This window comes from Pinus tabuliformis, chromosome 6 (assembly GCF_031772625.1).
Source record: "Pinus tabuliformis cultivar Carrire ecotype Pingquan chromosome 6, CPIR1, whole genome shotgun sequence".
Lineage (NCBI taxonomy): Eukaryota > Viridiplantae > Streptophyta > Pinopsida > Pinales > Pinaceae > Pinus > Pinus tabuliformis.
This window is the reverse complement of record NC_142292.1, coordinates 530,565,729-530,587,315: the sequence shown is the minus strand read 5'-3', so window position 1 is coordinate 530,587,315 and position 21,587 is coordinate 530,565,729. Positions and strand designations below refer to the sequence as shown.

The 21,587-nt window shown below is 34.2% G+C and overlaps 1 pseudogene; it reads right to left on the bottom strand.

The window, feature by feature from the left end:
• Window positions 1–3,491: 3,491 nt before the first annotated feature.
• On the bottom strand, window positions 3,492–4,308 carry LOC149259626 (gibberellic acid methyltransferase 1-like; annotated as a pseudogene).
• Window positions 4,309–21,587: the final 17,279 nt, after the last annotated feature.

Below are 21,587 nucleotides of genomic sequence, written 5' to 3'. Positions count from 1 at the left end.
TCGCCTTCTAAGAGGGCTTCCTCTGTGGATCAATATCTTATTACATTCATCCATAAAGGAGCATTTAAAATTGTGAAAATAAAGTCAATGAATTGTAAGTATTGGGAAGGGGGTGTAGGGTATTGGGTTTGGGGGGTGTTGGGGGGGGGGGGGGGGGGGGAGAGAGGAGGCGGGGTGGTTATTGGTATTGGCAGAATAAAAGAGCATCTCTAGTAAAAATAAGGGGTATTTTTACTTGGAGCGATTCATATTGTGGAGCAATACCTTATTAAAGGGACATTTAAAATTGCGAAAAATAAAGTCAACATAATGGTATTGGGGGGTGATGTAGGGTATCAAGGGGTGTATAGATATTAGAGGTTGATGTAGGGTATCGAGGGGTGTATAGATATTGGAGGGTGATGTAGAGAATTAAGGGGTCTATAGGTATTGGGGAGTGATATAGGGCATCGATGGGTGTATATGTTTGGGGGTATAAAAGGGGTTATATGGTAAAAGTAGCATCCAAAGCATAACCACCTCCAAGCATAATGTAGCATCCCCATTTAATGCTCTGCATGCAAAACATTAAACCCATAGCTATGGGTATGATGTTTTAGTGTTCCATCAAACCCATAGCCAGGAATTCTCATAATTTTTTCTTCCCATAAGAAATGAATCACTATGTTCAAATAATTATTGGGTTCCATCATATTGGCATTCATCAGATCTATGCTTCCACCATTTGACATAAACTTAATTCGTTCAATAGTGTACCAAATCGATACTTAACATTCTTCCATAACTTAGATTGCATATCTAGCCACACCTATGAGGTGACCAACCAACTGATCGTCTGCTAGATGTTTTTCATGTCGATGCTTTAAATTTGACGCATTAACACATCAGCAAAGCGGGAGGGGAGTTTTTGCCATTGTGCACCTGTTACAAGGGAGAAAATTTAAGACTTTAAAATTTATAACAAAAGTTGATTAATAAGGCCAAAAAACTTGTGTTTTCTACCATGAATATCATTTAGACTCTAGCATATTTATTGGGGCTATTATGTCAATGATTTGACAAGCTTAAATTGACATAATTAAATAATCCAATATAGAAGATGAGGGTGGAGCCATGGAATGAACATCATTCTGCCTTTGCTTAGCCAAATCACTAATGACTCATCTAAGATCAACGATTTCTGATTCAAGAGAAGAATTATATGGTTTTTCGTGTTTCAATTTGTCGAGCCAAGGAATATGAGTCGTGAATCATATTGATATTGCATTGATGAAAATAGACTTATATAACATACAAGAGTGACCCTTTATTTCATCTTCCAAGGTCGATTCCTTTTATAACTACTCATATTTCCTTTTATTTACATATTTACAAGTTATCTAACCAATCCCAAAGGATTAGGTGTATAACATTCCCCCCCCCCCCCTAATTTGAAGGGGTGTTTGTGAGTCGACATGATTTTATATCAATTTAGTGTTTGTAAACTTTGAAGCACACTAAAGTATGTAATATGAGTTAAGTTAGATTATTTGTCACTTCTAAATCAAAACTAACAACTCAATTCAAGAATCATGAAACAAAACTCTTAACATATTCACACAAGCTTGTAATGAAATCACTCTTACTTGATTTAAGAATACTTCAAACTAGGCATATACTATGATCTCTCACACAAATCCAACTTCTCTATGCAATCATCTCAAAAATTCCAAGTTTTCACTCAAATGATGGGAAAATGATCAAAGGGGTTTTCAATCAAAAAGGATAACTAATGCACTAGGGCCTTCCTTCTTGGTGGAGGCAAGTGGACATTCTGACAATCTTTTACTCAACTTAGTTAATATAGAGCCAATACTAGTTATAGGGATGAGAATGCACTACAACCTTTCTCATCTATGAGAGTGAAGATGAGTGGTTGCTCATAGTCTTCTACTCATCTCTTTAACTAGCATGTACTTGAATCATCATTCTATTCTAGAAGAGAAGTAAATGAAAGCAAAGAACTATGGTGTTTGAAAGGTTTAAGGTAAAAAGACAATTTTCAAGAGGTTGGGGCCTTCTTCTCTTAGAAAATTGGTGAATGGCACTCTCACTGCCTTGATTACTTTTATCAATTAGGCTAATTTTCAAACAACAGCTCGCATATAATAATAAAAAATAAAAAATGATACTGAAATCTATGGCTATGCAAAAATATAAATTCATTGATGCACTGGAATTATCACGTAGCTCTTCAAACGTAACTATGATATCTATGAGAATCAAGCCAAATATAACAAGCCAATGAAGCCAATATATATTTAACATAATGAAACCTTACTCATCAAAAAATGCTAATAAAATCTAAGCATGTTCAATCAATATATAATATGATAACTAATTTCTAATTAAAATTTAAATACCTAATATGGTTCCTCTCTTTTCGACCTCATCAAAATGAATACTTTCAAGTGTTTTGGTGAGCCATTTTGGGGGACCTTTTTGAGATGGTCTAGGTTTCTTCAGTGATCGCTATGGGGTTGCATCAATATTGAACCTTCCAATCCTCTCAATCACATCACTTAAAAGAGTCCTCTTGATCAATTACATTTATTAGATTAAATTTAAATTAGATATTTAAATTTTAATTAAAATTTCCTTATAAAGTAACTTATAATTAAAAATTCCTTATAACATCACTTATAAACGTATAGTTCATTTTTACTAAAACTATTTACTAATACAAAATTAATCAATTATTATTTAAAATTTTTGAAAAATTAAAATAAAATAAATACAAATGTTTATCTACAATTTAAAAATAAAAAATAAAACAAACTATTAAATAATAATAGTAATAATTTTTATTAATTTTATTTTTATAATTAAAATAATATCATTTACATAAAATAATTTTATAATTTACTATGAATCCACTTTATCATCTCCACAAAACATAATTAAAAATTAAATTAAATATGATGGTTAGTTTTTTATTTCCCAAAATATATATATATATATAAGCCACCTATTTTAGAATAAAATAAAAAACAACTAATTGTTAGCTTTTTATACCTCAAATAAAATTTTAAAACAGTGAAATGTACCAAACAAACCACTAATTTAAAAATAAAAAACAATTCATGGAGAGGCTTACAAAATTAGCAGAACTTTCAAAATCAGCAGGTTTAATTATTGGCTTCCCTTTAAGTCCGACTTTACTAACTTTGACTTGAGGGTAACTCAATTATAAATTTCAAAATATTTCCTAATTGAATTGACAAGAATGAAATTGGACTATTTTATTTGCATTTTAAATATACAATTAAAAAAAAAATCTCAAATTTTATCACCTGTTATAACAGATTGGCCCCGTCGTTTTAATAATAAGAATACTAAATAATATTACAAATCCACATAAATATCTTGATCAAAAGGATTACCTCTCACGTAAATTTATTCCTTCTCATATAAAAATTCAAATGATTTTGTAGACATTGTCGACTACTTTCTTATAAGTTAAGCGACAATGTATGGGACAGACTAGAAGGTGGATTGCACAGTGGAAGTGCTAAGGCCTTCTCAGGAAAAAACCTGAAAAAAACTCTGTAGATTCCTTGCCAATGTGGGCTTCAACCAAACTACACACAAAGCTCTTGAATAAATTGGATTTCACACAACTAAACATTTTTGGGTTCTTAATATACTCTTCAAAATCTTCCTCACGCATACTCGGCACCCTCTCGCACACTTTAAACTCTCAATCTCAAAAGCTCCACACTTATTTACCGTTTTTCTAAGCTCATCTGCATTCGGAAAATACCATGGAATATTTTAAAAGTCTCTCAAATCTCTTCCAATAATCCCCTGCAATCGATATCACAACACCAAAAGATTAATACCATTAATATTTTCATTCTCAGTCCACATTGTTAACTATAAATGATTTGATAAGAATTTAAGACTTATTTTTTGTCATCTTCCCTGTGTCACCAATTCATCTCATGCATCTTCAAAGTCTGGCCACAAAATTCTCCTCCCACAGAGACTTGTTTTGCAGGAGGCCAAGTGTCTGGCCTCCCCATCATACACAAGAAGAGCATGCTTCTTGCGGCCATCTCCCGAGCTCTGCACTTTATGAGAACGTTGAGATCATTGTTAGATTACTTTGAATACGCCTCTGCAATATCCTACCCACATTTGTTGATACAAACTCTTCCATTATTAAATAAGATCAAACCCTTCATCACAACATCTGAGGCACCTGCAATAAGGAGCTTGGCAATCCAACCATCTCAAGCAACTTCCAACATGTGAATTACCCTTCATACCCATCCAAAGTGATTGAGGAAGAAGAGCCCTGGTGCCCCATAAAGGTTTTGTCCATTGCATCCCATTCCTTAACCTCAAACAGACTCGATTCCACAACACTGTAACAAAACAACCCAAACTCCACGATTCAATCCTCGGATATTGACTGCAAATGAAAATGAAATTGGCGCGATAAATCAATTCAAATTCAAATCGGTGAATCGCGCGGCTTCATGATTGGTGTTGGGAGCAGCGAGTAAAACGACGGACTGCGGAGAAATGTACGTAATTAATTATCTGCGTCAATGCTCATCCCCACGCGGCCTGAAACACATTCTCCGACTACTCCTCCGCATACTCCACCGAAACACATGCTGGCCGCCGGAGTCAAAAACGAGACGGGGCGGGCGGGCCCTCGTTGGTGGGTCCCGCGTATGTCACCGGAAACGCGAGGTCGCCCGCCGGAGTTATGTATGCCATCCCACTGACATGCACCACATACATAGATGGCAAGGGCATTTATGACTCAATATATGGCTGGTTAGCCCTTGCCGCGGAGGAGAGGCAGTTCCCGGAAGCTCATCTCTTCAATTCGCCCTTCCTGTTGGCTCCCGTGGACAGAATAAGGGACATCACAACCAGAATAAGCAACAGTCTCCACATTGCAAATTTCCCTGGTGGCTGTCGTGCTCCCCTGCGCGCTCAAGAACAACTGAATCATAAAAGTTTTTGCGTTTTTCGCCATTATTTTTTTGCTTGAGCACACAACTTTTAAAGGCCTCATCACTGATTATGTGCCAACCAAAGGTCAACAATTATGAATTTCCATCGGGATTAAAGGGCCCAGGACTGTGGATGGTACAAGAAGCTGTCGATTTCATTTTGAACAATTGTTACAATTTTTCGCGCACTTTTACAAAGATTGCCAGTGTGTTGGTGACTACATTACGATTTCCCTGTTGTATCTCCATTTCAAGTCGAAATATCACATGAATGATTTTGAATGTGAGTTCGACGTGAAAGCTACGGGCTGGGATGGAAAAATTTATCCGCCGTTTCAAATGGATCAATGCTTTGATATCAACGTTTAAAATAAAAAAAAATTCCTAAAAACATGTTGGAAATTGGTTTGATATGTGCGAGTCTAAGATTAAAATAATAACAATTTCAAAAGGGTTTTTTAAGCAAACTAAACTCTAAAATCATTTCCAAAATTCAATGTTCAAAAAACATGTTAGGAATGGCATCTTTGTTAGAATTTAAAACACAGCTAGCGTTAAACTATAATATTAACGACTAATACTATCACAATGAGAAGTTTAAAATCAACCTACAGAAAAAGCTAGAGCAATTGTAATTTTTTCATTTTATAAACTTCAAAATCCTAGTATTTTTTAAACCATCACCTCCAAACTTCAAACTTAATAATGCTGTAAACAAAACCAACCAACCCACCTTGCTCCTTTTTCACTTATCCTTTCAAAAATAAAAAAAATAAAATTATACCAAATTAACTTTTTTTTAACAAAATGTTTAATATAAACTCAATATCCTTTTTCCCAAAACACTTCTAAAATAAATAAATTAAAAATAAAAATTGTAATATTGTGTTTAATAGCATACCGTAATATAAAGTTTTGAAAATTTAAAAATAATTGAGTTTCATTGTGATGCAATTAGTAGATTCATTTACCCATAAGTGATTAAATAATTAAATATTTTGAGTTGCAAATGATTTTTAAATGAAAAATTTGAGGAAAGGTTTGCACTAGATTTGATTTCTCTTGACTATTCATAAATCTATAGATTTATATTGATAAACTATTTTAACTATAAATTTTTGACATTAAATTATTTATGTTTTATATTTTCTACTTTAAAATGTGAATAAATGCCACATATTTGGAAATATAAAACATATATCCATAAGGTTATATAAAAAGGCTAATAAAAAATAAAAATATAAGAATTTTTTTAATTTAAAATTTTTTTTTTCTCTATATATAAAATTATGTTTTTAATATGAACATGAAAATATTTTATTTATAATTATCATAAATAAATTAAAGTAAAATAATCAACATGTCATAATGTTTTGGTGAAGCATTTTTATAGGATAAATGAAGAAATGTAAATAACCAAAATAAAATATTTAAATAAACTTAATATATATTAAAGAAATAAAGTGATACTACAATTATTTTACGGTATATAAAAATAGATTAATGAAAATATAAATTTCACATTTAAATTAGGATAGAACCATTTTGATTCCAGATTTACCAAACACATAGAGGAATCAAATTTTTCAAACTGCAAATCTCATTCTAAGTGTAAAACTTGAGTAAAGGTTTACATATGGAGCTTTGATTCCTCTAAGCTCTTGGTAGATCTAGAATTATGATGAATCTATGCTAATATTGAGCAACATAATAGTAAATTTTTAACTTTCAAAAAATTTTTTTGTTCACTTGTCTTATATAATATATACTAGTGTTAAGATGAATCTATGCTAGTTTTGACCAACACTCTAGACAAGTATTTTAACTATAAGTTTTTTTTCCACTTGTTTTATATAATATATAAGTAGTTCACATTAAAATATTTTATTTATGACTCTCAATCTCCACATTAAAATGTCAGTACATATAAAGATCAAGTCAATATGATCTAATCTCTCTCCCACACACACACACACACACAGAGAACAAGGATTGAGAGGGATCAGATATCTCAAAATGCAAACATTTTTTAATGTCTCAAATCCTATCTCTGTCACACCTCACGCTTACTCACTCTGTTCTCAATCTCTCCTCTAATCTTCATCATTACATTCTTTTTCTCTTTTATGAATCGAATCCAGGGAAAATTTTAAGAACCCCCCTAAATTTATAAATATAATAAATGGGCGAATCTCCTTGGTATATAGGAAACCTGGAAGGCGATTTTATCAATAATATAATATGTATATATAATTTTTTGGCGAATCTCTCACCAGGCATGGCGAATATTTTACTCAATTATAAAATCTTGTAAGATCTTGGCGAGTCTTTCACTAAATAATAAAACTTTGTAAAGTCCTAGTGAATCTTAGCATAGGCTACATGCTGGTTTAATTCCCCCATTTAAATAGGCTACATTCTAGGTGAATACCATGGGTCAATACCATGTGCCATTTTTATTTTTATTAATTCTAATATTAGGGTTAATAATGGTTTTTTGCATGGTATTAATAACAATTTAGTCCATGGTATTTGTCCCATAGTATTTTGGCCATAGGTTTCACCTAAATATAACTCATTTTTTGAGTGTTCGTAAATATAAGGTGACTTATGGAGAAAATATAAAAAAATGTTTTATTTGTTTACCATACCTCTTGTTTATTTATATTTTTATTAATTTACCATACCTCTTTTACAAATATGGTATTTGGCCCATAGGATTCACTTAAATAAAACCTCTTTCTTGAGCCTTCATAAATAGAACGAGGGTTATGGACTAAATATAAAAATAGGTTTTATTTATTTACGATACGTCTAGTTTATTTATATTTTTATTTATTTACCATACCTTTTGAGTAAGTATAAAAAGACGTTTTATTTATTTACCATACCTCCACTTTACTTATATTTTTATTTGTTTACACCCTTACATGTATATAAGGTGACTTATGGAGTAAATATAAAAAATGTTTTATTTATTTACCATACCTCTCATTTATTTATATTTTTATTAATTTACCATACCTCTTTTATAAATATGGTATTTGGCCCATAGGATTCACTTAAATAAAACCTATTCTTGAAAATGGGCGAACGGATTCACTTAAATAAAACTTATTCTTGAAAATGGGCGAATGGAAGGTTGTAAGTCCTAATTTCAAGGGCTAAATTTACCATTTTTACCATCTCCCTTAAAATAAGGTGGGCTATTTGAGGTGATTTGTAAAAATGTACTATGATACAAAATATTCGCCCACTAAAAATTTAAAACCCCTTAATTTCGCCAAAGGGCGAACATTCGCCCCTAAAATTATCCTTGATCGAATCCTATCCTAATTGCATCAACAACTCGATCCATATTTTAATCAATTTAACAATTAAATCTCTATTCTCAAGCTCGGTTACACACCTATACTAACATCTTATCCCTTAGTCTTAAAATACTACAATATTCTAATTATTACAATAATGAGGTAAAGATCATTTTTGAGAGATCCAACCCTCTCTACTAAAACTGAAATTTACCACTCAGGTCAATGAAATTCATCTTTTGTTAGCCACAACATGTGAACATACAATCACATTGCTGGCTAAGTCTGGATGCTCCTGTAGCAGACTCCCGGAGAAGAAAATAATTCTTCATCAAACTTTTAGGATCTACTCCATAATTCTGTAATTCTGCTGCTATCAACCAACTAGCATCCTCCACTGGCTGTCCCTTCCATTTGATTAGATACTAAAAATAAACATGCCCTCTGGTTCTTTTGGATACTCTTTTCTCCAAAACAGCTTCCAACTCTTTCTTGACCTTCTTTGGTATTTGTTCTTCCCAGTTTAAAGTTTCAACTTCATCTTCTGCAGGTTCCTTCTATAGCTCTATCTCTGTCTCTTTGTATGGATACAAATCTGCAACATTGAAGAGAGGTGATATTCCAATCCCTTTTGGCAATTCAATTTCATAAGCATTAGTTGAAAACTTCCTCACAATTCTACATGGTTCTATCTTTTTCATCTTTAGTTTATTATAAGTCCTAGCAGGAAATCTTTCTTTTCTCAAGTATACCATCACTAGATCTCCCACTTGAAATTCTTTCTCTCTTCTTTTCATATCAGCTCTCTGTTTGTATTTTCCACTACTTCCCTGCAATCTGCCTTTGACATCTTTTTGTAGTCACTGCATCTGCTTGGCAAACTCTTCAGATTTTGCACTTCTTGTCTCCTGTTTACCCAAATTTTTGAGCTCATACATACCTCTTTGATTCATTCCAAAAACAATCTAAAATGGACTCATTCCAGTACTTTGGTTTGGAGTGTCATTTTAAGCAAACTCAGCTTGAGCAAGCGCTAAATCCCATTACTTAGGATTGTTATACACCAAACTTCTCAATATGTTTCCCAAGCTTCTGTTTACCACTTCGGTCTGTCCATCTGTTTGAGGATGGTATGCTGAATTGAAACTAAGGTTAGCACCTAGTTTCTTCTAAAGAGTTCTCCATAAATGCCCAACAAACTTTGTATCCCTATCAGACACAATACTTACAGGAAATCCATGTAATCTTACAACTTACGAAAAAAACAGATTAGCAATATTTGTTGCATCACTAGTCTTTTTACATGCAATGAAATGTGCCATCTTGGAAAATCTATCTACCACAACATAAATGGAATCATTCCCTCTTTGAGTTCTAGGTAACCCCAAAACAAAATCCATACTAATTGCATCCCATGGTTGGTCTAGTATTGGCAATGGCTGGTACAATCCTGTATTTTGGCTTCTCCCTTTAGCATGCTGACATATCCTGCACTTCTCAACAAATCTCTTAACATCAGTTTGCATCTTTGGCCAGTAGTAAAAAGCATTTACCTGAGCAAAGGTTTTGTCTTGTCCAAAGTGACCAGATAATCCTCCACTGTGTTTCTCCTTGATTATGTTTTCCCTCATAGAACATTTGGGAATGCACAATTTGTTACCTTTAAACAATAAACCTCCTTGGATAAGATAATCCAACCACTAGCTTCTATTATGAACTATTGGATTTTGCACAACTGCATAAATATCTTTAAATTCTGCATCATCTTTATACATATCAACCATTTCTTCAAATCCTACAACACCAACTCTTAATTCTTACACAATGAAATTTACCCTGCTCAAATCATCAACAACTTTGTTCAACTTACCACTTGTATGTTTTATCACAAAAGTACAACTCCGTAAAAACTCTACCCACTTGGCATGTTTCTAGTTCAATTTTGGTTGGTTGTTTATGAACTGTAATGCATGATTGTGAGAATACAATATAAAATCTTTTGGTAGAAAATAATGTCTCCTTTTTTTAAAGCTTGCATAATAGCATAAAATTATTTATCATAAGAAGAATATTTCTTCTTAGCTTCATTTAGTTTCTCACTAAAGTATTATGTTGGTCTCTGTTCCTGGCTCAAAACTGCTCCAATTGCAACTCCAATAGCATCAGTTTCAACTTGAAATACTTTTCCAAAATCAGGTAAAGCTAAAACTAGTTTCTCTGTAATTCTCTTCTTTAGCAACTTAAAATTTATGTCTACTGCTTCTATCCACTTGAATGGATAATTATTCTCTTTGATTGTTTCAATAATTGGTGCACAAATCTGACTAAAACCTCTGATAAGTTTTCTATAAAAACTTGCAAGACCATGAAAGCTTCTTACCTCAAATATGCTTCTTGGAATAAGCCAATTCCAAATTTCTTGGACTTTCTTTGGATCCATTTTCAAACCTTATTTAGAAACTACAAATCCCAAATAGATTAATTCTTCTTTCATGAAACTACATTTCTTCATATTTATCAATAGTTTCTCTTTCTACAGAGTTCTTAAAACCAACTTAAGATGCTCCAGATGTTCTTCTTTGCTTCTACTGAAAACTAGATTCAAGATAGACAATGACAAACTTGCCTGCATATTCCTTCAAGACTTCATTCATCAATCTCATGAATGTGCTAGATGCATTAGTGAGTCCAAAAGGCATCACTAACCACTCATACAACCCGCTATTTGTTTTAAATGCAGTCTTCCATTCATCTCCTTCTCTAATCCTTATTTGATGATATCCACTCCTTAGATCTATTTTAGTAAAATACTTTGACCCACTTAAACAATCCATTAAATCATCCATGCGTGGTAAAGGAAATCTATACCTGACAGTAATCTTGTTTATGGCTCCGGAATCTGTACACATACGCCATTCACCTCCTTTCTTTGGACTGAGTACTGTTGGTATAGCACATGGACTGAGACTCTCTCTGATTAATACTTTATCCATCAGTTCTTGCACTTGTCTTCCAACTTCTACATTCTCTTGAGGAGTTAGTCTATATGCTGCTTTGTTTGGCAAACTTGCTCTAGGTATCAGGTCAATGTGATGACTAATACTCCTGATTGGTAGTAATGCATTTGGAAACTCATCCACAATAATATCAGCAAAATCATTCAACATAGTTTTGATTTCTTGAGGTAAATCATCTAAGTTTGTGTAAGTTGAAATTACCTTAGGTCTCCCTATGACAGAAAAATGCATTTCTTCATCTTTTCCAACTTCTTGCAACAACTCCTTTCCACTCATTAGTATAACACTGTTTCCAGGTGCTTCTTTTCCTTCTTCCTCCTTCAATGGCAGTAGTGTGTGTTTATTTCCATCCTTCCCAGAGTGTAATTATTCCTTCTCCCATCATGAATAGCTTTCCGGTCAAACTGCCAAGGTCTTTCCAGCCACACATGGCACACATCCATTGGCATTACATCACACAATGTCACATCCTTATAAGTGTCAATCTGTATCTCTACCTTGCATTGTTTTGTCACAATAATATGATGTCCATTTTGTAGCCATGACACTTTGCAAGGAGTAGGGTGTATCGTTTTCACTAATCCCAACTTGTCTACCATTTCTGTAGAAACAAGGTTATTAGTGCTTACACTATCAATTATCAATTTACATCATTTCCCTTTGGATTTGCATTTAGTTCTAAATAAACTCCTTCTCTGAGCTAGTTCTCATGTCCCTTTCTCTGCCTTAAGCAATACCCTTTTCAACAACAAAGATTCTCCTTCTTTGGGTGATTCTTCCTTGTTTAAAATTTGAGGTTTTTCTTCCTTTGCCTCAACCACATTCACATTTCTATGATTTGTTGCTTTATTATGAGGACAGTCCCATGATCAATGTCCCCATTCTCCACATGTATAACACCGAATTTTTCTACCTCGACCTCTTCCTCTGGGTGCAAATCTTCCTCTACTAAAGTCTCCTCTCTGGGGTGGTCTACTACTTGAACTTCCTGCTTCACTCTGATGTTGCTAAAATCTTGGTCTGGTAGTTCCTCTACCTCTTGCTGAACTTTTCCCTTTGTTCCTCTAATTTTGTTTCCTCAACATCTTCTCTTCTGCCTTCAAAGATGCTTGATAGGCATCTTCAATTGTCTTTAGACTCAGCAAGCTGATTTCATCTTGTATGTCATACCTCAACCCATTGATGTATCTGGCTACCTTTTCTACATCATCCTCTGCATGTCCTGCTCTAATACTCAGCTTATAAAACTCTTTTATATATTCTTTGACAGTCATACCTTTTTGTCTCAAATTCTACAAGTGTCTGAAAAGATTTAATTGATAATCTTTTGGCATAAATTTAGCTTTCAATTTACTCACCATTTTATCCCATTGTTTGATCTTAGACTTTCCTTTTCTTTCTCTAGATGTTTGTAGTTCATCCCACCAAATAGCTGCATGACCTTTCAATCTGGTAACTGCAAATTTCACCTTCTTTTTATCATCAACCTCCTCATAGTCAAAATACTTGTCCACTGAACTGATCCAGTCCATCAACTCTTCTGCATTGAGATTCCCTTCATACAAAGGTATTTCCACCTTTGGTCTTCCACTTACTTTATCCAACATCTTGATAACTTTTGTAGTTTCGTTTTCCTCCTCTTCTTCTTCCTCAGAAGATTGTTCTGCAACACTAACAAATCCTTCATCAGGTGCTCTCCTCTAAGAAGTCTCCATTATATCCATCCTTTTACGCAGACTCTAGATCTCATCCAGCAGAACTGCATTTGCTTCAGGTCTTCCTCGACCTATGCTAGCTCCTCTCCTCGGTGGCATGTTTACCGCAACAAAACTTGATCTCTATGCTCTGATACCAAAATGACGCAGGAGGTTGACAAAATGAGGTGTTAGTCTGAAAATAGACTAATGGTTAACTTTATAACCAATCAACTGCGCACAAACAAATGTTTTTAACGTGGATTTTCCCCTTAGGGTCCCGCTTTGTTGTACTATTACAGCCGATCCCACTTTAACTCTTCCTCTGACCAAGCACTTCAATCTGCACCGTCGATTTCACTCCTTCAGATCCAATGGCTATCGCGTTGTATCATGCGCTAACTAGCTGGATGATCACCACCGTCGATTGACCCCGCTTGATCCAATGGTCGTCGCGCAATCTCGCGTGGACTCTAGCACGATCAATATCATTTCGGAAGCACGTGAGAAAAGTTGTTTTGGTGTGCTACATGTCAACCTCTAAGGTTAATCGTGCGGACTTGGAACAATACCACTTACCACCTTTTGGGCGCGCGAGATACCGCTTCCCACTTGGGAATACTACCCACGTGCTTAATACATAACTTTAATAAAGGCGCTTTAAGGAAAGGTTTAATGCTTAACCACAATATTAGCACTTAATCATTAATTGACTACAATTTATAAATAAAGCGTTATAAACAAAGAAAATACCCGATTAGGGTCCAAAATACTGAAACATAGATACAATGAGATTATGCACCGGGATTAACACGCAACACCACACTCGATCATTTATTCAACAAAATGGAAATTACAGAGTCTTGGCCCTCTCGGCTTGATTACAACAGCTTGTTTGACCTATGTTTTAGTCTCAAACCCTATCTCTGTCACACCTCATGCTTACTCACTCTATTCTCAATCTCTCTAATCTTTGTCATTACTTTCTTTTTCTCTTTTATGAATCGAATTCTATCCTAACCGCATCAACAACTCGATCCCTATTTTAATCAATTTAACAATTAAATCTCTATTCTCAAGCTCTATTACACACCTATACTAACAACTTATTCCTTAGTCTAAAAATAGTACCATATTCTAATTATTACAATAATTAAGTAAAGATCATTTTCGAGAGATCCAACCCTCTCTACTAAAACTGACTTTGACCACTTAGGTCAATGAAATTCATCTCTTATTAGCCACAACATGTGAACATACAATCACATTGCTGGATAAATCCAAATACTCTACATCAAAATATCCCAACAAAACAAATCTATATAGTGATGATAGGTATGAACTAGTTATTTATGAAATATGCCATATATGACTTATAATAATAATAGTAATAATTTCGAGGTAAGTGAAAGTAAAATAATTTTTTAATTAAAAGGTGGTATAACTTCTAAAAAGACAAAGCACGCATAACTATTAAATTAAAAGGGGTATAATGGTGGACTACAAAGTCCAATAAAATAATACAAAATAGGGTGAATTATTATATCGCTTCTTGATATATAACAATCACAACACCATTGCATTATTATGTCCGTACTAGAAAATTTAAAACTTTTTTTTTATGTATTTCCTATTAAGCCATGGTTTAAGGCCATTCGTACAACAAATTTGGCTGACGTATTCCCCGCCGCCAACACTACCGCTACAAAGGTCGAGGAATACATCCTAATGTTTCCATGTTACCCTCCCTTTACTCTACAGCTGTCTACACACGATGAAGGATACAACGACAATAATTTCTTCCCCAAATTAGATACCACGATAGTAATTTCTTGATGTTTGCGTTATCCATTGTACACCATTCACGTAATACTCGTAGCCACCGAACACATTCAAACTTCTTCTCTCCGCATATTTGAATTTGGTGAACACAATCAAACTTCTTCCAACTAGGTTGCACATTATAGGAAAACAAAACCAAGATATGAACCAAACATCCCAGCAAGGAGATGTTGATACTTTAAAGAGTCTTAAAATGAAGGACATGATTAAAGAACTAGAAGAAAAAGTTAATAGTTGCTTCACCATAAATAGTGTGGCAGGTAAATTAGATATCTAACCAATTAAAGATGAAATGAAAAAATTGATAGAATTAGACCATGAGCGTAACAAAAGGGCCTTGAACCTTATAATCTTCGATTTGAAAGAGGAGGTAGACGAGAATACTTTAGCCATAGCCCAGACAGAATTACATAATAGATTACAAATTGAAACAATGTGTCTCACAGAAGCAACAAGGTTGGGGAAACTAACCGAGAATAAAGGAAGGTTGATCCGAATAAAGGTGATCTTTACTGACCATAAGTATGACATACTTAGTAAAACCTCAACTCTAAAAGGAGCAAGAAAATTTATAAATGAAGATCTCATTCTAGAAGATCAAGAAGAATTAAGAAAGGAGGTTCAAAAGGTAAAAGAAGCTAGGAAGGAAGGAAAATGAGCAATAATCAGAAATAGAAAAGCCATTATTCGAGATAGAAACCAAAAAGAGAGTAATAAATTGCAATTCAACATGCTCCGGATTCTTTCTTGGAATTGTCGGGGCTTTTCATGGAACACAGGCCCCAAGCTAAGTTGGTTCTCGAATGATGTTGATTTTATAGTGCTAGTTGAAACTTGGGAGCATGAAGAATCTAAGGTCCCTAACATAGATGGCTTTGCACTATGGTCTACCTGGAACAAGTGATCCTCTCGTAGAGGCATTGGGGGTATAGCTTGTTACATTAAGAAGAACATCTCCCCCCATGTTAGGATTTATAAAAACGACCCTTACAACCAATAAAGTTGGATAGAGATTACTGACATTAATGATAAAAAGACCTACATAGAAATTTGTTATTCTCCCCCCATCAATTCCAACTTCTATAAGAAAAATAATCTAGATAAAAATAGTCCTTACAATGGTCTAGAGAATGATATTTCTAGCCTAAGGAAAGAAGGTAATATCCTTTTAATAGGTGACTTTAATGCTCAAACTTCAAGCAACTAAGTTATTCTTCTAAGCAATCATTCCAACCCTAATCCTCTTTGGTTAGACGAAGAAATTACTCTCGCTAGCTGGCACAAAAGGAGCTCTAAAGACCTCAAGGAGAATTCGTTTGGGTTAGAGCTAGTTAAGCTCTGTAGTGCTTAGGATCTCATAATTTGCAATGGTCTAGAGAAGTGGCCCAATTCTAGCCAAATGATCTGCATCCATGGGCTTGGTAGCAGTGCGGTAGACTATTTTATTCCATTCTCCCTTTATACAACGAAATAATAAATTTTGACATCTTAAACGACCACAAACCTGACTTTGATCATAGGCCTTTACTTATAACTCTCAATTTTGTCATGCATAGAGATCCCATAGAAGATAATCCTTATAGCCAAAAGAACTTAATCTTTGATAGAAATAAAAACGATCTCTTTCTAAATGAATTAAAAACTAATTTTCTTCCTTTATCTAGTATAGACAACATAGAAGACCTCTATCATAATTTTACTACAACCCTCTCATATTCTATTAACAAGTTCTCAATTGAAGTTTCAAGTAATAAAAGAAATAGAAAAACCAACCCATGGTATGACAATGATTTTAAAAATGTGAGGAGAGCAATTAAGGAAGATGTTGACGAATCTTTTAAAATTGGCAAGACAAAAATATACAAAGCCCTAACTAAAAGGAAAAAAAGGTAGTATATTCGTAAAAGACAAGAGAATCTCTTACACCTCTCTAAGGTAGCTCCTAAGAAATTCTGGAGGCAAATTCTAACTAGGAAAACTAAAGATAATAATAAAATTTCTTTACACGACTGGAATTCCTATCTTGAAAAGCTTTATGAATCTCAAAATGTCGTGGATAACTTTGAAACACTGCTCACAACGAAAGAAGTTTTCTCATTAGAAGACATTGATTTTGGGGTTAAATGCCTAGCAATTGGGAAATCTAAGGACATTGAAGGTTACCAGGTGGAAATCTTAAAAATTGGAGGTCTTGTCATCATCCCTCACATACACAAACTTTTCAATCAAGCAGTCAAGCAAGGGTTCCCTAAACCATGGACTCAGAGCCTCATTATCCCTATTTTTAAAAGTGGGGATACAAATAACCCCTCTAATTATCAGACAATTATGATCAACCCTCTCTTAGCCAAGTTATATGGTATTATTTTGGAAAAGAAGTTGAGCATATGGCTTGAAAGTGAAGGTAAGTGGGCTAAAGGCCAAGCAGGTTTTAGAAGGCAACACTCAACAATGGACCACCTCATTACGCTTAGGATCATTGTGGAGGAATGTCGCAATGATAAATCCAATCTCTTTTGTTGCTTTGTGGACTTTAGAAAGGCTTTCGATACGGTTCCTAGAAACAACCTATGGAATAGATTAGAAGAGCTAAAGGTTCCTTTCGAGTTGAGAGCTGCCATTATAAGGTTATACGAGAATGTAATTTCCAAGTTAAAGAGTAATGATGGGTGGTCGAAAGATATTAAGTGTAATATCGGAGTTAAAGAAGGTTGCCCCCTTTCCCCTACCCTATTTGGCATTTACATTGACAAGCTAGAAGGTTGTTTAGAGGAAGCAGGATGTGCTGGCACGATCTTAGTTGGGATAGTCATCATCCTTCTTCTCTATGCTGATGATATTGTTCTTCTCGCAAGGTGCCCATTTGATCTTGATAAGCAACTTAGACTTCTTAAGGATTTCTGCTCTACCATGGGTATGGTTGTTAACACTGACAAAACAAAAGTTATGATTATCAAATCCAAGAAGTACACTTACGCTAATTTTATGTATGACAATAGTAACTTGGAGGAAGTGTCTTCTTACAAGTACATAGGAATTGATATTCATCACAAGCTCAACTAGAAGTATAGCATTGAGAAAAGGATTAATGGGGGGTGGAAAGCTTATTTTGGTCTTGAAAATAATTGTAAAACAACAAACATTGTAATGTGGGATAGAAAGAAGTTCCTCTTTGAAACTTTAGTCAATCTTGTTATCTTATATGGATGTGAGGTTTGGGGTTGCAGCATCTCTAGAGAATCCTGGAGAAATATTGAGCAAATCGAGAAGCATTTTATAACATGTAACCTCAAAATAAAAGCAATACACCCTATCATATTCTCCTTATACAACTGGGTCTTTCCCCTATCGAGATCCTAGCTATGACTAGGCTTCTGTTGTACAAGCACAAACTCAATAACATAGGAGACCATAGACTTCCTAAGCTAGCTTTAAATTCTAGCCAAAAGGACCTAAGGCTCAAACGAGGTTGGTATAAAGACACCAGGGCCTGGTCAAACCATTGAGAGATCGACGAGAATGTTGCATTGCAAAACATTAATAACATTAAAAATATTGTTACTTCTAAGTTCAAAGAAAAAATGTGGTGTGAGAAAGATTTAGCAGCTAAAAGAAAATTAAGATATTATAAGGAAGTCATCAACCCCACCCTAGAAGATCAAAAGTATCTCTCTGTTTTAACTAGCTCAAAGAAGAAAATTGATATAGCCAAGATTAGAACGAACTCTCATGAGCTCCATAGTGAAACGAGTCATTGGGCAGTTCCTAAAACATGATGGATGGAAAGGATCTACCATCTCTATGAGAATATGAACATCGAGGATGAAAATCACTTCCTCTTAGAGTGCCCCGTGTACAACCACATTAGATCTCAGTTTCATAATCTTTGTTGTAATATTGACCTTCCTAGCCTTTTATGATGTCAAAATTATAGTGAGCTCGGAAGGCTTCTCTCCAAGATTTTTGAGAATAGGAATAAAATCTTAAATCAAAATAAGTAATTCGTTTCTTTAGGTCCGATAGATCAAATTTTGGTCCGCCGCCGCCGCCGCCGCCGCCGCCGCCGCCGCCGCCGCCGCCGCCGCCGCCGCCGCCGCCGCCGCCGCCGCCGCCGCCGTCGTCGTCGTCGTCGTCGTCGTCGTCGTCGTCGTCGTCGTCGTCGTCGTCGTCGTCGTCGTCGTCGTCGTCGTCGTCGTCGTCGTCGTCGTCGTCGTCGTCGTCGTCGTCGTCGTCGTCGTCGTCGTCGTCGTCGTCGTCGTCGTCGTCGTCGTCGTCGTCGTCGTCGTCGTCGTCGTCGTCGTCGTCGTCGTCGTCGTCGTCGTCGTCGTCGTCGTCGTCGTCGTCGTGGAAACGTCGTCTAGGAAACGATGTACAAAATGAAATGCCGATCCACACAAGCAGTAATATGAAGTGGCACTCGTGAGTACATTTCTTCGTTTTATTTAATGAACACTGCCGATCCACACAAGCAGTAATATGAAGTGGCACTCGTGAGTACATTTCTTCGTTTTATTTAATGAACACAATCACACTTGTTGGAAAAGATATAAGAACATGGAATATATATTTCTTTCCTTTTTTTTCAATATTTTATTCTTCTTTGAGAAAAACGGTAATGTATTATTTTGCCCTCATAATTATATTGTTCCTTGTCTTTGTTTTTATATATATGTAAAATAATAATTATGTAGTAAAATCTATCTTAATTATAAATTTATATTTTATGAGAAATTAATTATTTTCCAATGAAAATTTATCTTTGATTTTTTAATTAAAAAAAATATATATATAGTAATTCTTTTTTTTAACATATGAAAATAATTACATTAAATTTTAAATCTTTTTATAAATATCAAATTAGATATATTTTTTAAATGTCATATATTAATTTCATGTTAAGTATTGAAGCCATTACACATATTCTTTAACACATAAATATATAATGCTCTTTCACACATATAGATATATAATTCATATAACATATTTTACTTAAAGTGTGTATTAAAATATTTCATTTATAAAAGTCATTGAAATGTTGTTTTGTTATAAATATTTTTTTTAAATACAGCATGTCAATCCCATGTTGACTACAAAATAAATTGTATAAAATTCCTTTTGATGAAAAATAAATTTTATTTTATTTTGGGACATTGCTGATTCTTTTATGAATCTATTGTGGTTTTCCATCGTACAAAGATCCTATGCTAAATTGAATCCTAAGAGAAATTGATATTATTTTTGAAATTTGAACCATGGTAGTATGAGGAGTCTAATGCCTCCAACATAAAAGGATTTGTCATGTGGTTGGTATGGAAAATAAAATCCCATTATAGAGGTGTTGGTTGGAGGCATAACTTGTTACATAAGAGAGAATATTGATCCCCACATTCACACATAAGATACTCTCAATAAATGCATTTGGATTGAAATATTTGACATTAATGCTAAGAAGATTTATATAGAAATTTGTTATTTCACATCTATTTTTTCTTCTTTTTAAGAAAATTAATCTACACAAAAAATCTCCCTATCATACGATTGAACAAGATATTTATATTCTAACACATTGAAGGTAATATCCTCTGGTTAGGAGATTTAATTTAAAATGAAACTAATTAATCCAATTTGTTAAGGAATGATCCCAACCCTAATTCTTTAATGTTAAATGAAGATCTTCCTTTAACTAATAGTTACAAACAACACTCTTAAGACCTAAGAGAGAACTCTGGCTACTTAAGCTTTGCAACTCCTCAAACCTAACCATTTGCGATGGTGTTTTGAAATAACCAAGCAAGTGGAACTTATATTCATGGGCTAGGAGTAGTAGTGTGGATTATGTGATATGTAATATCCTCATTTCCAAAGAGTAGTAAATTTTGACCATTATATGATTATTGACCTAATTTTGATCAAATACCATTAACTCTAACTCTAAACCTTACTATACAATAAAGATCTATCAATTTATTTTATAATAATAAAATTATAATCTGATTAATTTTTATAATTATTTAATTTTAACAATAAAGAATGTATCACAAAATAAATATTTAATATCTATTATAAATTGATACCTATCAACATTTACCAATTATCTAATTTATATAAGTATAACACTTTTTTTTAAAGGGAAGCGACCCCCTTGGAAGAAGGGCAATATTATATTATAGTTTCAATATCATTACAAATGTTGTGTGCACAGACCGCAACCCAAACATGTATAACTCGCAATTCGAACCTCAGTGGGGAGTTGTGTGCACAAGCGGCAACCCAAACATGTATAACTCGCAATTCAAACCCCGGTGGGGAGGTCATTAATGCACCATCCCTACCAATTGGGATATCAAAATATTATATTATAGTTTCAATATCATTACAAATGTTGTGTGCACAGACGGCAACCCAAACATGTATAACTCGCAATTCGAACCCGGGTGGGGAGGTCATTAATGCATCGTCCCTACCAACTAGGATATCGCAATATTATATTATAGTTTCAATATCATTACAAATGTTGTGTGCACAGACGGGAACCCAAACATGTATGGGGAGGTCATTAATGCATCGTCCCTACCAACTGGGATATCGCAATATTATATTATAGTTTCAATATCATTACAAATGTTGTGTGCACAGACGGGAACCCAAGCATGTATAATTCGAACCCGGGTGGGGAGTTGTGTGCACAAACGATAACCCAAACATGTATAA